The following is a 17,341-nucleotide window of genomic DNA, read 5'->3' on the forward strand; positions in this document are numbered from 1 at the left end:
GTCATTTGCAAGGATGCCAGGACACTTCCTACTTTGTGTCAAAAATGATAATTCAAAACATATAATAAAAAAGACAACCTGGGGTTTTACTTTTACTCAATTGAAGTTGAAATTGTTCAGTAGGACAGTGATAACAGTTTGTAATGTAACTATTAAAGTTTTTTGGGTGCAGCCTATTTCCATACAATAGGATGTTAATGACAAGTTATTAATTGCCTTAGTTGATTTCTGTGGGGGGGGGGGGGGGGGGACGAAGATATGCCAAAGGCAGTCTTTTTTGGTGAACTTCAAGGTGGTCAACGTAACAGAGGAAAAGCATTTAAGACCAGCTTAGGCCCCAACTTGCCTTAGCTGACATAGAAGAGAGCACCTGGTTGCATGCTGCCTTAGAACGAGACAGCTGGTGGAGGTCACTCAAGAAGGCTGTGGGATATACACTTGAGACCAAAAGAAAATTCACTGCTGAGGACAGACGGAGAGGGCGAAAAGAAAATCTTAATTGACCACTGGCGGATAATGGTTATGCGTGCCCTCTATGTGGTAAAATATGTAGGTCACAGCTGGGGCTGCATAGCCTTGGGAAACACTGCATTCCTCATTAATCTTCGGACTCGAAGACGAGCCTTATTATTATTATTATTAATATCAATAAAAAATTTGACAATGCAAAATGCACCATCATTTAATCAACTAATCTAGGAAATTGAAAAAAAGACACATATGTATATATATATATATATTTATAAATGTTGAATATAAAAATGATTGGTAACATTGAACAATATGTTTTTTTAAACTCCATTGCTCTGTGGGAAAACAGCACTGCAAAAAATCAAAGTATCTTCCAAGTCCAGAAAAACACATTGTACTAACAGCATAGAACAGATCTTTGATTAGGGCAGCCACTGTAACAGTTGGTGTCCATGTGATAAGTGGACTGGATATAAAGCAGTACAAATGTTTGGTGTTCATTACTTGGTCACACTACCTAGTTACACCCCAGAGGTTCTCAATAGACTGTGAGACTAACATTAATTAATAATCTCTATCTTATGAAAAATAATAATTTAGAAAACAGAGCATTATTCAGACTAATCAAAGATCCCCCACCCCCCACAACAATGTCTTGGTTTCATCTGTCCCTTGATTTTTGTCATAGGGGGTGCTTAACAGTTTGCATAACCAAATCCCCGATCAGCAGGATATCACAAGAGAGACCGGTCCATTCTTTTACATTGTCCAGCCAGCTTTTCTTTTGATGCCCCTTTCTTTGTGCTCCTTCCACTGTAACTTGAAGGATGGTTATTGATAGTGAGACGTGTCTTACAATTATATGAGCAAACCAGCTCAGCTTTCATCTCTTCACTGTATTGAGGAGCCAGCCAGAGTGTAGACTTGTAAAAGTACAAACTTATTTGTTTTCTTTGCCTGGTATCTGATGCCCAGCAAGTTCCTCTCCAAGGCTTGAATTCTTCTTTCAGCCTCAGAACTCAGTGTCCAACTTTCACAGCCAAATAGAAGAGTACAGAGACCACTTGTGAAGAATACAGTTTTAATTTTACTCTTAAGCTGATGTTACTCTTCAGGATAATGGATTTAAAAAAAAAAGTATTCTGATTGGTAACTAAGGTATAGACACACATACACAAAATTAATAAGATATAAAACCAAAACCTGATATTTGAAAACTGATGTGCACACTTGGTGCTTATTTGTTCAATAACTATTTGTTCTAACAGTGTGCTATTAGATGTCATTTACAGCCAAATACTTCAAGGCGTATACAAATTTAAGTTGAATAAAGAAAACAATAAGCCAGAATCAAATTTAAGTTAGAGAATAAAGAACCTTGGATTTCAACAAATGAAAACTTGATTTCTTTCACTATTTGTTTTGAAATCTGAAGTCATTCTTTCAAAATGTGAGAATCACTGCTCACCCGCTAATGTATCATCTGTTCAAACTGAGGTGTGGGTGGTGGGAGGGGAGGGTGCTAAAGACAGTTAATTAAAGTGCACCCCATCTCTAGATTCTGGGGCAATGATTTATGTACACAAACAAAGAAGATTGAACTTGCACTTGTCCTAAAAAAAAACTACATAGGGATGATGGAACACACTTTCAATCAAAAACTTCACCATCTAGTCAATGGAACAGCTTTCCAGCTTTGCCTGCACTTACAGAGAGAGAACTATGAAAGTCACTCAAATTTTAGTTAACATTTTGATTTGTGTGTTGAAGTATGTAAGAAAGAAGCTTGCATCTATTCAGTTTGTGTCTGATTGGAGCTCTGTTAATTAGAAATATGAAGGGAAGATTGGAGAGCTATTTGGATTTGAATACAAACAGCAACTATATACACCATCAACACTGTTCCACTTGTGCAGCCCTAAATCTCCAACACTTATCCCAACCAACAATTGCAACGAGGAACTAGATGCCTACGTGATAGTAATCATTGGGAGAGTTACTGACATACACATCCAACTGATGCTGTTCTAGACAATGTAATGAAGTGGACTACTTTTGATTGCGTATGAACAGTCTGAAATTCATTCTACAACTCTATACATCTAATGACGTCAGTTTTCGTAGAAGCTATCAAGTCATCAAAACATCTTGTATACAAATACATAGATCTACATACAATTGGTCAGACAGGTTCTACAGGCTCCTTGGTTTCTGTTACACAAAACGAAATAAAACCTCAAGTCGTACATTCTATGAAGTGTAAGAGAAAAAGATGAAAGGCGTGAATGTGTAAGAGAAAAAGATGAAAGGCGTGAATGTGTAGGAGAAAAAACACGTCAAATGGTTGAAACCAGGGGCAGGGAAACTCATGAACACATCTCCAGATTAGTCGTCTGCAATTTGAAACTTTTTTTTTTTTGCTCACAGACTTATGACAGCAGACGAGAAATCGTGAGCGACAGCATTAGTGGAATGTTGGTTCCCTAGTGTCGGATGAACAAAATGAAGGATTTGACCATGGAACTAACTGGCATGGTCTTTTCATTGTTTCTTTGTCATGTAATTTGCGATGTCTCCACCACTTCTTTTTTTTTTTAATTCTTAGTGAAATAGGGCAATAGGCCTTTACGCCGCAGCACAGACTTATACAAATACTTATATTTATACAAATAGAGCAATAGGCCTTTACGCCGCAGCACAGACTTATACAAATACTTATATTTATACAAATAGAGCAATAGGCCTTTACGCCGCAGCACAGACTTATACAAATACTTATATTTATACAAATAAGGCAATAGGCCTTTACTCCGCAGCACAGACTTATACAAATACTTATATTTATACAAATAAGGCAATAGGCCTTTACTCCGCAGCACAGACTTATACAAATACTTATATTTATACAAATAAGGCAATAGGCCTTTACCCCGCAGCACAGACTTATACAAATACTTATATTTATACAAATAGAGCAATAGGCCTTTACCCCGCAGCACAGACTTATACAAATACTTATATTTATACAAATAAGGCAATAGGCCTTTACGCCGCAGCACAGACTTATACAAATACTTATATTTATACAAATAAGGCAATAGGCCTTTACCCCGCAGCACAGACTTATACAAATACTTATATTTATACAAATAGAGCAATAGGCCTTTACCCCGCAGCACAGACTTATACAAATACTTACATTTATACAAATAGAGCAATAGGCCTTTACCCCGCAGCACAGACTTATACAAATACTTATATTTATACAAATAGAGCAATAGGCCTTTACCCCGCAGCACAGACTTATACAAATACTTATATTTATACAAATAGAGCAATAGGCCTTTACCCCGCAGCACAGACTTATACAAATACTTATATTTATACAAATAGAGCAATAGGCCTTTACCCCGCAGCACAGACTTATACAAATACTTATATTTATACAAATAGAGCAATAGGCCTTTACCCCGCAGCACAGACTTATACAAATACTTATATTTATACAAATAGAGCAATAGGCCTTTACCCCGCAGCACAGACTTATACAAATACTTATATTTATACAAATAGAGCAATAGGCCTTTACCCCGCAGCACAGACTTATACAAATACTTATATTTATACAAATAGAGCAATAGGCCTTTACCCCGCAGCACAGACTTATACAAATACTTATATTTATACAAATAGAGCAATAGGCCTTTACCCCGCAGCACAGACTTATACAAATACTTATATTTATACAAATAGAGCAATAGGCCTTTACCCCGCAGCACAGACTTATACAAATACTTATATTTATACAAATAGAGCAATAGGCCTTTACCCCGCAGCACAGACTTGTTAAGTCATCCCTCACTCCCACTCACTCAGTGTTAAGTCATCCCTCACTCCCACTCACTCAGTGTTAAGTCATCCCTCACTCCTACTACTCAGTGTTAAGTCATCCTCACTCCCACTCACTCAGTGTTAATTCAACTTTCACTCCCACTCACTCAGTGTTAAGTCATCCCTCACTCCCACTCATTCAGTGTTAAGTCATCCCTCACTCCCACTCACTCAGTGTTAAGTCATCCCTCACTCCCATTCACTCAGTGTTAAGTCATCCCTCACTCCCACTCACTCAGTGTTAAGTCAACTCTCACTCCCACTCACTCAGTGTTAAGTCATCCATCAATCACACTCACTCAGTGTTAAGTCATCCCTCACTCCCACTCACTCAGTGTTAAGTCAACTCTCACTCCCACTCACTCAGTGTTAAGTCATCCATCACTCACACTCACTCAGTGTTAAGTCATCCCTCACTCCTACTCACTCAGTGTTAAGTCATCCCTCACTCCCACTCACTCAGTGTTATGTCATCCCTCACTCCCACTCACTCAGTGTTAAGTCATCCCTCACTCCCACTCACTCAGTGTTAAGTCATCCCCCACTCCCACTCACTCAGTGTTAAGTCAACTCTCACTCCCACTCACTCAGTGTTAAGTCATCCCTCACTCCCACTCACTCAGTGTTAAGTCATCCCCCACTCCCACTCACTCAGTGTTAAGTCAACTCTCACTCCCACTCACTCAGTGTTAAGTCATCCCTCACTCCCACTCACTCAGTGTTAAGTGTTAGACACCTTATTTATATAGGTTAGTTATTTAGCGACGCACCATAGGAGACGCATATTGAACGGGACTAGTGACGTTTGGGATATGTTGGGTTAGAGACCGGAAAATCAGTTAGCGATAGAATATTCCAGGGTAACGACGTGTTTAGTGACAGAGACTTCTACTGTGGCCTTTTTATCAGAATGAATACATGTTGAATAGTTCATCAGAGTTGACTACATCTCTTCACTAGTTAAAAACTGATGTACCTGTTTTCGTATGTATTGTCGTTCAACTACACGGAATACACCCGAACATCTATACTCAAACGCTTGCAGAGTAATTTGGTTGAAATCCAACAGTCATCCATAGTTGACTTCAAGACAGCCTGAACAGGCAACATCACAGTGGCGACCCCCGACGCCCGAAGCCCGGATTAACCGAACCTCGAAGCCGAACATCGAACCGGACCTCGAAGCAGAACGTTTACTCAGGTGAGGGTCGTGCACTCGAAGATATAAGATTTCATCGGAGTACGGCTGAACACAGCATCATCGCAGAGTGACTTTGTTCTAGATCTACATGTTCTTGATCGTACGTTCAACGAGCCGTTAACTCAGGGTGACCTTCGTCAGGACAGTAATCATCGCAACGTCTGGTCTACTTAACCAGTATATTATCAAAGCCTGATCTTCATATGCTGAATCGACCTACAACCAGAGAAACCGTTCATTCATAACGGGTGAGAGATCGTTAGTGAACCTGTTGGACATATTTTTTCTTCGTCATAGGAGCCACATCGAGTATCAAGTTTTACCTCGTCAGTTTCGAGAAGGACAGTTTGCCCGCTGTCAGAAGTATTGTGAGTACTACAAGTTTGGTAGCTAACTAAATCGAAATCGCTCTGTCGTCTTACCCTTGGAGAGATTCTTGTGGAGCAGTTTGCTCATTGAACCGGTTGCTTGCCCACTTTTATAACGGTCACTGTGTTTAACCTTTGGAAGGTTAGTGAAGTAATCTTTATCAGTACTGAACATTGATATATTTAGTATTCGTCGGTCTAGACCATATCTAGACTTGTTGATATTGAAGTTGTGGAAACAGCTACATCCACTTAATTTCGTTGAAAACCGTTAATCGTCTAACGGAACGTCGTCGGAGGTGACCTTGGTCTCACCTAGTCTACATCGGACAGTTTGGTCTAGTGAAGCAGAGTACAACAGCAAACTTCGTCGTACTACCAGAGTAGCAGCAGAAGCAGTGAACTATTTTAGAAAACCGTTATTCGTCAGCTCAGATCAAGTCATCGTCAAGAAAGTCGTTATTCGTCAGCCCAGATCAAGTCATCGTCAAGAAATTCGTTATTCGTCAGTCGTCCAGATCAAGTTGCCGTCAAGAGACTGTTATTTGTCAGTAGTCGTCTACACAAGTCAAGTCATCGCCAGAAGAACCGTTAACCTATTCGTCAGTAACTGTGTACACAAAGTCGTCGGAACTACACATACGGTCATCAACAGTCGCCGAAGGAACTGAAACATTTTACTGTGACATATCAGGACATCTGTGGCATTACGTGGGATACTGGTAGCACCGGAGAACAGAGTCAGAACTGGAAGAGAGGCAGTGGAATTTGTTGTGATCTAGCATATTCGGGAGTCCGAACAAAGGGATCTTTCTTATCAAAAGCTAAGTGCCATTTTTCTTATTAGTGTATGTTTAGATTGCCCTTAGAAATAGATTTTGTCTAAATTTGGTATGTTAGCCTGAGTAAAATCAGGTGGTGCTGAAGCCTTAAACCCGTTCGGGGTAAAGACATAATTTAGATGAAAAACTATATTATACGTTTAGGATTGTAATTTGTTTTGTTTGTGTAAACGTCATATCCGTTGTTGCTTAGTTACTTCGTGACGTTATCATTGTGTGCCATATTGTCATATCCCAACCCATAGCGATAGTCTCATTTAATTATTTCATTTGTTTATATTATTTTAAATTATTTATTTTTATTAATTTAATTAGATCTGTATTTTTTTTCACTTAATGATAGAAAGTGCGGGTAGGATTCTTTTACTGTGAATCAGACTAAAATAATTTTAGTTTGAGCGGTTAAAATCAAATATGATTTTGCCATGAGAATAATGCCGAAACTGGCTATGTAGTCAAACACTGTCGTCTGGCTAAATATAGATCTACAAATTGTTGTACATCTCTTTGGTACATTTGGTTATCTAGACTCGAATTTGGAATATTATCATTAATTGAAAAATGAATGAAGGTAGTACATTCTAGATATATATATCTTGTTGAAGATATATTTGACATTGTATACATATATTTATTTCGTATGGTTAAATAGAACCACAATCTATTCTAGATCTAGACTCTAGACAGTCTTTGAATTTACTCTAGACACTTCACTGTGACTTCAGTCATACCAGATTTTAAAATTGATCATAGTTATTCATACTAATAGTCATAGTGCTCTTGATAACTATAGATCTAAATGGTATTATTATATATACTATAATATACTAGATTTAAATTTGGGTGATACTAGACCTAATATACAGATCTGAATATAACTCAGACTAGATTTACACATTTACTAAATCTATAGATAGAGACATAACATTTAAAATTTGTATAAAAGTGTGGAAAAACGTAAATATAAAATAAGTTTAAAGTATAGCCATAACCAATATAGGCTAAGTAAAAATATATATAAAATATAAAATACAATGGCTACATCATCATATGTGGACCTTAAGGAGGTTAAGGAAACAGCTATGCAGGATGGAAAGGCCATGGAGTTAAAAGGAAAGGACTTAGCAGCTTATGTACAGCAAGTTGTGAAGGAAGAAACGGAACGTCAAAGACAAGAGATAGAAAGACAAGAAGAACGTCAAAGACAAGAGATAGAGAGACAAGATAGGATCAGAAAGGAAGAATATGAGAAGCAAAAAGAGGACCAAGAAAGGCAGAGAGAACATGAAGCTAAAATGGAGAAGATGAGATTGGATGCAGCACAAGCCAGAGCCCAAACTGAACAAGGAAATAACACAAATAACTCAAATAATTATACCACACAAAGAGACAACCCTAATTCACAGACATGGCTAAAGAGAAAGATACAAAGTTTTGATGAACAGAAGGATGACATTGGTGATTTTTTGAAAAGATATGAGGCAAAAATGTCTACATTTAATATGCCTGAAGAAGAATGGTCTGAAATACTGATAGACTTTGTTCATGGTCAAGCTCTAACAATATGCCAAAATCATGACCATCATATTGATGATAGCTATCAGGTTTTAAAAAGAGAATTATTGAATGCCTATGGTCATAATGCTACAACTTTTAGAAAGAAATACTTTGACAATATACCATCATTAGAAATAGAACCCCAAACTACTATTAATATGGAAAAGGATTTCTTCAATAAGTGGATAAAATTAGAAAAAGTGAATAGCTCTTATGAGGGATTAAAAAATTTTATTTTAGTGGACAACTTTGTAAATAAATGTGATCCTCAGTTACAATCTTTTATTAGAGAAAGAAACCCAAAAACTATAGATGAAATAACAGAAATAATGAGAGTATACAAAAATGCCTATCCAAATAAACCATTTTCTGATAGGGATAAGAGCAAAGTAGATTTAATAGGATACACCAAAGAAAATGTTGATAGAAGTAGAAATAGAAACAGATCAAATAGTGGAAATAGAAAATATAGTGAAATAACCTGTTTTAAATGTCAAGGAAAAGGTCATATAGCAGCTAACTGTAGAAGAGGGAATAGTAGGTCTGGAAGTAGAAATAGATACAATGAACAAAATAACAGTAGATATAGGAGTAGAGATAGGAATGACAGGGGAAATTATAGAAATAGGAGTTACAGTAGGGAATACAAAAATAAAGGTACAGATAGGGTATATTTCATGGAAGGAAATAGGAACAATTTTGCAGCGTACCCAGGGTTTGTAGATAGAATTCCGGTGGAATTAATCAGGGATTCAGGTTGTAACACATTGGCAGTAAAAACTAAATTTGTCAAACCTCATTGGTATAAAGGGTTTACTAGGAAAGTAGAATTAGCAGATGGCACTGTAAGGGAATTTAAAGCTATAAGGGTGTACATTGAAACTCCATTTTTCACTGGTTATTGTGATGGCATTGCAATACCAGAAATGAGATATGATATGTTAGTAGGAAACATAAAAGGAGTTAAAGAATGTTCAAGAAAAGAATTAGAAGACTGGCAAAACAAATACAAAAACATAAGACAAAATCATGAAAACATAGAAACACAAAACATAACAAGTATGGTAATAACAAGATCAATGAATAAACAAGATGAGAAACAGGAAAATACAATAAATGTAATAAGTAATGATAAAGAAAAAGAAACCGGTAATGTAATACAAATAGAAAATACAGATATTAAGAAAAGAGAGATAGAAAATGAAACACAAAATAGTCTTGAAACACAAATATCTCAAAGTGAAAAAGAAACAACACCCACATTTGCATTAGAACAAATGAATGACAATATTATTGGGAAAATTTATTCAAGAATATCAGATAAAAACAATAATAATCCAATGGAGAAATTTTGTATAGAGAATAAAATATTATTTAGACAAACAAGTAATGATAACAAGAAAATAAAACAACTTGTCTTACCACAGAAATATTGGAAAGATGTTTTAATCATGACACATGATAATAATTTAGCAGCACATAGGGGAGTAAAGAAATGTTATAGGAATTTGTCAAAACAAGTATTTTGGCCCAAAATGAAAGCAACAATCAATAAATACATAAACTCATGTGACATATGTCAAAAGAGATCTAACAAAAGCCTAGTGAATAAAGCACCCATTCAAGAAATGGATGAACCTACAGCACCATTTCAGAAAGTATCTATTGATTTAATAGGTCCTTTAATTCAAACTGAAAATAATAACAAATACATTCTAACAGTAATAGACATGTTTAGTAGATACCCAGAGGCAATCCCATTATCAAATACAAGTGCAGAGAATATAAATAATGCCATAACTCAAAAAGTAATTACAAGACATGGTATACCTAAAATTATATTGAGTGATCAAGGATCTCAGTTTAAGTCAGAAAAATTTAAGAAATGGACTAAACAATACAATATACAACACATATACTCTTCGGTTTACCACCCAGAGAGTAATGGTTTATGTGAACGATATGGTGGTTCATTAAAAAGATCACTAACAAAGATAATTCAGAATAATCAGAACAAGTGGGATCATTACATTAACTATGTACTATTTGCTCATAGAAACAACATCCATGAAGCAACACAATTTTCACCATATGAAATAATACATGGAAGAAAACCTAGAGATGAATTAGATGTTTTTAAAGAAAATCTAATAGACAATGAGAATAAATTAAATAATGACAGTGAAACAACAATCACAACAGAATTGAAAGAAATATGGACTCAAGCATATAACAACAATAAGAAGTACAAACAAAGTGCTCATGAGAATCTAAATAAGAAAAGACAATTGAAAACACTAGAAGTAGGAAACAATGTATTAATATTAATAAATGACCTGAAAAATAAAATTGGTAAACAATGGAAAGGTCCATTTAAGGTGATAAAACAAATTAGTGATGTGAATTATCAAATTGAAATAAATGGGAAAATTAAAACATATCACATAAATAATTTGAAACTATATCATGATAGAGAAGATGAGTTGATAAAAAACATTCAGGAGAAAATAGAAAATACATTTTCAGAAAGAGAAGAATGCTTGATGATAATAACAAATGAAAATCACAATGAAAATGATATTAAGGAAATACCTGTAATAGAAACAAAAGAGAATCAAACTTGGCAAAAGATTAATCTTAATAATTTAACTAAGGAAAAGTCAAAAGATATAACTAAAATAATACAGGAATACAAAGAAATTTTTTCCAGCATACCAGGAAAAACAAATATTATTAAACATGACATTAAAGTAACAGACTCAAAACCTATCAAGCTTAAGCCATATAGAATACCGCTACATTTACAAGACAAAGTAAAGAAAGAAATAGACAATTTACTAGAATCAGGTATAATTGAGCCATCAACATCTCCTTATGCTTCACCAATTGTGATAGCCAAAAAGAAGAATGGAGATATACGGTTATGTATTGATTATAGGAAACTTAACAACATCACAGAATTTGACCCATATCCAATGCCAAATATAGAGGATATTTTACATAAATTAAATGGAGCAAAATTTTTTACTAAATTGGATTTAACTAAAGGTTATTGGCAAATACCTTTAACAGAAAATGCAAAACCTTACACAGCATTTGTAACACCATATGGTATTTTTCAATGGAATTATATGAGTTTTGGATTAGTAAATGCACCTGCCACATTTAATAGAATGATGAACATGATAATTGGAAACAAAGAAAATGTTATTTGCTATTTGGATGACATATGTATTTTTAATAATAGTTGGGAGGAACATTTGGTAGATGTAAAAGAAGTGTTCAAAATAATAAAAGAAAGTGGACTTGCAATTCAAGCAGAAAAAGTAGAAATAGGATTGGAGGAAATAATTTTCTTAGGACATAAAGTAAATAACAACATGATTAGCCCTATTGAAGATAACATAAAGAAAGTACTTAATATTGAAATACCTACAACAAAAAGACAAATTAAAAGCATATTGGGAATAGTAAATTATTACAGAAAGTTTATAAAGAACTTAGCAGAAATAGTGAATCCATTAAATGACTTACTTAAAAAAGGAAAACCTCAAAAAGTAGTTTGTAATGAGGAATGTGTGAAAGCTATTGACAGAATTAAAGATGTTTTTAGTCATGAACTAATATTAAGACTACCTGATAAAGACAAAATATTTTATGTCACAACTGATGCATCTGGTAATGCTATTGGTGGTTGTCTAATGCAGAACTATGATAACTTACATCCTATATTATATGTAAGTAGAAAATTGTCAGAGGCAGAAAAAAATAATATAGTGTCATTGAAAGAGAAGCCTTAGCTGTAATATGGGTAATTACTAAGCTAGAAAGCTATTTAATAGGAAGGAAATTCATATTATTAACTGATCATAAACCTATTCAGTATATACAGCAAAAGAGCATGAAAAACAGTCGTGTTTATAGATGGTTCTTAGCACTACAGGAATATAAATTTGAAGTGAAAGCTATTAGTGGATCTGTGAATATTGTAGCTGATTTATTGTCTAGAATGACATTGAAATGAAATAAGTTTGTAAATAAACTATGATTATATTGAGTATGTAATATATATTAATATATTGACACCATTTATATGTTATGGAAAAGGGAGATAAGTAAATTTGATGTTAAGCATTTAAAAGTAAGTATGGATATTTTTTTTTTTGTGTGAATCATTTCATATATCATTGACGAAAGTTAGTTCTATGGAAAGGGGTGAGTATAAAAGAAAAATGGACAAAAGCGTATAAAAGGGTGGTAAGAAAAAATTTATTGAATGTGGAAATAAAGTCTATAATTGTTTTTGAAATATTGTATTTTATCAGATTACTGCCAGTGAAGAACGCTTGTGACGTGTGACGTGTCCATAAGATGCCACATTTTCCTCCATGATGAACTGTGTACTAATGAAGATGATTCTAGAATGTTATGAACATTGACATGAATATGAGGAACTGTCAAGTCAAAATGAAGATGTCAAGATTTTATGTTTGTTGTCTTCCCCTTAAATTGCAAATGCCCTTGTAAGACTTGACAGTAGTGGAAAAATATTGACATATTTTTTTTTTCAAGGGGGGGAGGAATCTGTTAGACACCTTATTTATATAGGTTAGTTATTTAGCGACGCACCATAGGAGACGCATATTGAACGGGACTAGTGACGTTTGGGATATGTTGGGTTAGAGACCGGAAAATCAGTTAGCGATAGAATATTCCAGGGTAATGACGTGTTTAGTGACAGAGACTTCTACTGTGGCCTTTTTATCAGAATAATTACATGTTGAATAGTTCATCAGAGTTGACTACATCTCTTCACTAGTTAAAAACTGATGTACCTGTTTTCGTATGTGTCGTTCAACTACACGGAATACACCCGAACATCTATACTCAAACGCTTGCAGAGTAATTTGGTTGAAATCCAACAGTCATCCATAGTTGACTTCAAGACAGCCTGAACAGGCAACATCACATAAGTCATCCCTCACTCCCACTCACTCAGTGTTAAGTCAACTCTCACTCCCACTCACTCAGTGTTAAGTCATCCCTCACTCCCACTCACTCAGTGTTAAGTCAACTCTCACTCCCACTCACTCAGTGTTAAGTCATCCATCAATCACACTCACTCAGTGTTAAGTCATCCCTCACTCCTACTCACTCAGTGTTAAGTCATCCCTCACTCCCACTCACTCAGTGTTAAGTCATCCCTCACTCCCACTCACTCAGTGTTAAGTCATCCCTCACTCCCACTCACTCAGTGTTAAGTCATCCCTCACTCCCACTCACTCAGTGTTAAGTCAACTCTCACTCCCACTCACTCAGTGTTAAGTCAACTCTCACTCCCACTCACTCAGTGTTAAGTCATCCCTCACTCCCACTCACTCAGTGTTAAGTCATCCCTCACTCCCACTCACTCAGTGTTAAGTCATCCCTCACTCCCACTCACTCAGTGTTAAGTCATCCCTCACTCCCACTCACTCAGTGTTAAGTCAACTCTCACTCCCACTCACTCAGTGTTAAGTCATCCATCAATCACACTCATTCAGTGTTAAGTCATCCCTCACTCCTACTCACTCAGTGTTAAGTCATCCCTCACTCCCACTCACTGAGTGTTAAGTCGTCCCTCACTTCCACTCACTCAGTGTTAAGTCAACTCTCACTCCCACTCACTCAGTGTTAAGTCATCCATCAATCACACTCACTCAGTGTTAAGTCATCCCTCACTCCTACTCACTCAGTGTTAAGTCATCCCTCACTCCCACTCACTGAGTGTTAAGTCGTCCCTCACTTCCACTCACACACATGTAGCTCCACTGAGACGCCACCTCTGTCCACATTACTTACCAACATTTACAAATGGATTAATGTCAGCACCTTAACAAAATGACCGACCTATTAAATGACTGATGTATTCACATACTTTTTTTTTTTACACTAGCCATCACTAGCCCACCCTGCCTCCACATAATGGTTAAATATAGCTGGATATTACGAAACTGACCTTTAGGAAGCCTCAATGCAAGGTCCAAAAGAAAACGCCACTAAAGAAAAAAGGGATAAGCTAAAAGTGCTTGTTCATGTATGTACCATGTGTTGTTTTTATTGAGAAAATATATGCTTAGTTTGATGCCCCTCACCACTTGATGCCCCGTGCGGCCCGCATTGCTAGCTACGCCTCTGACACAAACTAATACAATACAAAGACACAAAGATAAAGGCATATTTCTTATTCCATATGCTAGGACGTACTCTTATAAGTGCTTTTTTAGTGTCATAAAAGCATGTAATGAGTTGCTTGAATGAGCCAGGAATGAATCCGTGAATTAGCAGAGTTCAAGTGTGTAACATGTACGACTAGATGGACACATGGTGACAAGTAGGACTTTAAAAAAAAAAAAGACATTTATTAATTTAATATTAACTGGAAACAAGCACAGTGAAACGGAACTAGTTTGTTTAGTGCTGTTTTTATTTGTTTATTCATATTAAAAAGGGATTTTTTAAATGTTGAATTCATTTGTTGTTGTTGTTGGTGGTGGTGGTGTTGTCTGCGAATCTAAATGAAGTCCTAATGCATAATCAATTTAAAATGGTGTAAGTTCTACTCACAGGTCAGAAATATCCAAAAACAGTTGCCCATCACTAAAGCAGCTGGGACTGACCAGGGGCATCGTACTGTCAGAGGAGGTGCACCGAAGAGGAGTCTGGCTACACTAAGAATTGGAATCCGCCCGGTTTAATTGTGAGGGGATCCGAACGGAAAGCACTCACGTTATCACCTTTCTGTTCTATCTCTAGCAACTCACACAACAACACCGACACATTGACCACGACCGATAAACACGTCACACTGACCGCTTCAAAGGGTCCATGGTCTTCAAGTGTCTGATAAGCAGTGTACGTAAATGTGTTATTATCAGTACATCAGTCGGTCTCCCTGTGTTCGAGAATATATATATATATATATATATATATATATATATATATAAGCCTATAATAGTGAGTATAGACGAAAAGCACTTAACTGTTTACAAAATGCACTCTATAAGAAACCTACAAATTAGAACACATTACTGACTCTACACTGCTAGATAACATGCGCCCCCCCCCCCTTTTCCACCAATGTAATATGTGGTTTAATCACATGACAATTACAGGACATACTGAGGTCAACATTCGCGTGCACGAGACTACAGTTTGCCTTCCTTCTTGTACAAACCATCACAACAACCAATGTTTATCTTGCATGCAGCGCCGTGAGAGCAAGCAACACATTTCTACACTGCACAGACAAGATGACCTCCAGGAGTACTAGCTTCCCAACACTGCTACACAGCTCTACGATGATCACAAAAAATGCACAGATTAAAATGATGAGAAGCTGACGACTAATTCCAGATTTAAATCTCAACAATCAGGATTGTCTTTCTTATTCAAAATTAACTAGCGAAAAAGTAAACAGAAAAAAAAAAACGCAAATTGATTTTGAATAAGTATCTAATAGATTTACATTGCATATCACTGTCTGCTGATTTACTTCAATTACTAAGAATATACATACAGATTAAAAATAGATATAAACTATGTATGGAAAGCGAAAATATATTCAATTAGTAGACTAACAGCACGTGAAAAGAAATCCAGAACAGTGTGAATCACATGTACATCCTTACGTGTAAGCTAAAAATAGCAACACATTTTTTTGTTCAATTCAAATAGCCTTGAAGGAAAAGAAAACTAGTTTCAACGACAGTCTGGAATTTACCAACAGGATATTTTTTAACGAATAAACTAAAACATTAGAGACTTGTTACAGGAAAATTCGAAACCAAAAAATCACTTTTATGAAGAAGTGAGCTACACAGCAGACGATCAAGAGGAAAGAACTCCAGCTGTTTCTATCCTTCACCTTATAGATCTAGTTTATTGAGCGCTAAAATCTAAAACAGAGATGGACCACGGTGGGAGGAGAGAGATCTGCTACAATAGACTCGTAGAGGCGGGAAGACGCATGACATATATCAATATTTAAGGTGGCGAAATAATTTTTTCTTTCTACACTGACATTGCAACAGATGTTCATAATGGGTCATACTAACTTGGGGGGGGGGGGTGAGGTAAAGAGGAATCTCAGCTAGTAAAAATTACAAAGAGTTTCGCAGTCCGAATACAAAGAGGGCTGTCAATGCTTGGGAAAGCAGAAAGTGTTTATTAAAATGTAGCCCATGTCGACACAGTGCAGATGTCATTAGCGTTGTGTTATAGAAGAAGTAGATTTTACACACTTCGAGACACCAGTAAACAAACAAATATTGTGGTTAAAGAAAACAGCCGATCCATTGGATAGAGAGGAGACCAGGGAAAAGAAATAATTTAATTCGTTTTCTTGCAAGCGTCATTGCTTCTTAGCTACTGTTACGGAACTTGGAATATATCAGGGATGAGAAGATAATACAGAATCCTCTGACATGTAGTTAGAACCGAGGAAAAATGATCTCAAGTCCCACCCCCGGGAGTGGGGGATGCACGACACTTAAAATAAATATTTCTCCAACGGACTCAAATCTTGTACATCGAGTTGTGTAAAAAACACAGATTTGGAATACAGGTTATTTCCCTGGTAACAGAATTATTTTTCAAGGCAACCAGAATATTGAAACCCTGCTTTTATTGGACACAATTAGATTGTAAATGTAGCCTCTCCAACAGTTTGAGAGCCTGTGTATATTGATCACAGAGCCTGCTGCTCCGATACAATTTGTCTATTTACACTCTCCACTGGGTGGAAACAGTGACAACGTTTGAAGGATGTGGGAACAGAAAGAGAGCACCTGGTAGAAACACGCTTTAATAACCATGGCCAGGGATGCATTGGAGATGTCATGAAGAATACATGTACGGAATGACAGCCGATATAAAAAAGCTGTAATAAATGGGCAGACTTTCACACTTACAGTCAAACTAATTTTAAATGTCACCAAGTCTGTAAGCAATTCAGAGTCGGGCTACTTCGG

The 17,341-nt window shown here is 36.1% G+C and overlaps 1 protein-coding gene across 5 annotated transcripts in view; it reads right to left on the minus strand.

The window, feature by feature from the left end:
- LOC106055641 (run domain Beclin-1-interacting and cysteine-rich domain-containing protein-like) overlaps positions 1-17,341 on the minus strand; it is a 55,151-nt gene that overhangs the window by 16,595 nt on the left and 21,215 nt on the right. The window lies entirely within an intron of this gene.

Source organism: Biomphalaria glabrata, chromosome 15 (assembly GCF_947242115.1).
Source record: "Biomphalaria glabrata chromosome 15, xgBioGlab47.1, whole genome shotgun sequence".
NCBI lineage: Eukaryota > Metazoa > Mollusca > Gastropoda > Planorbidae > Biomphalaria > Biomphalaria glabrata.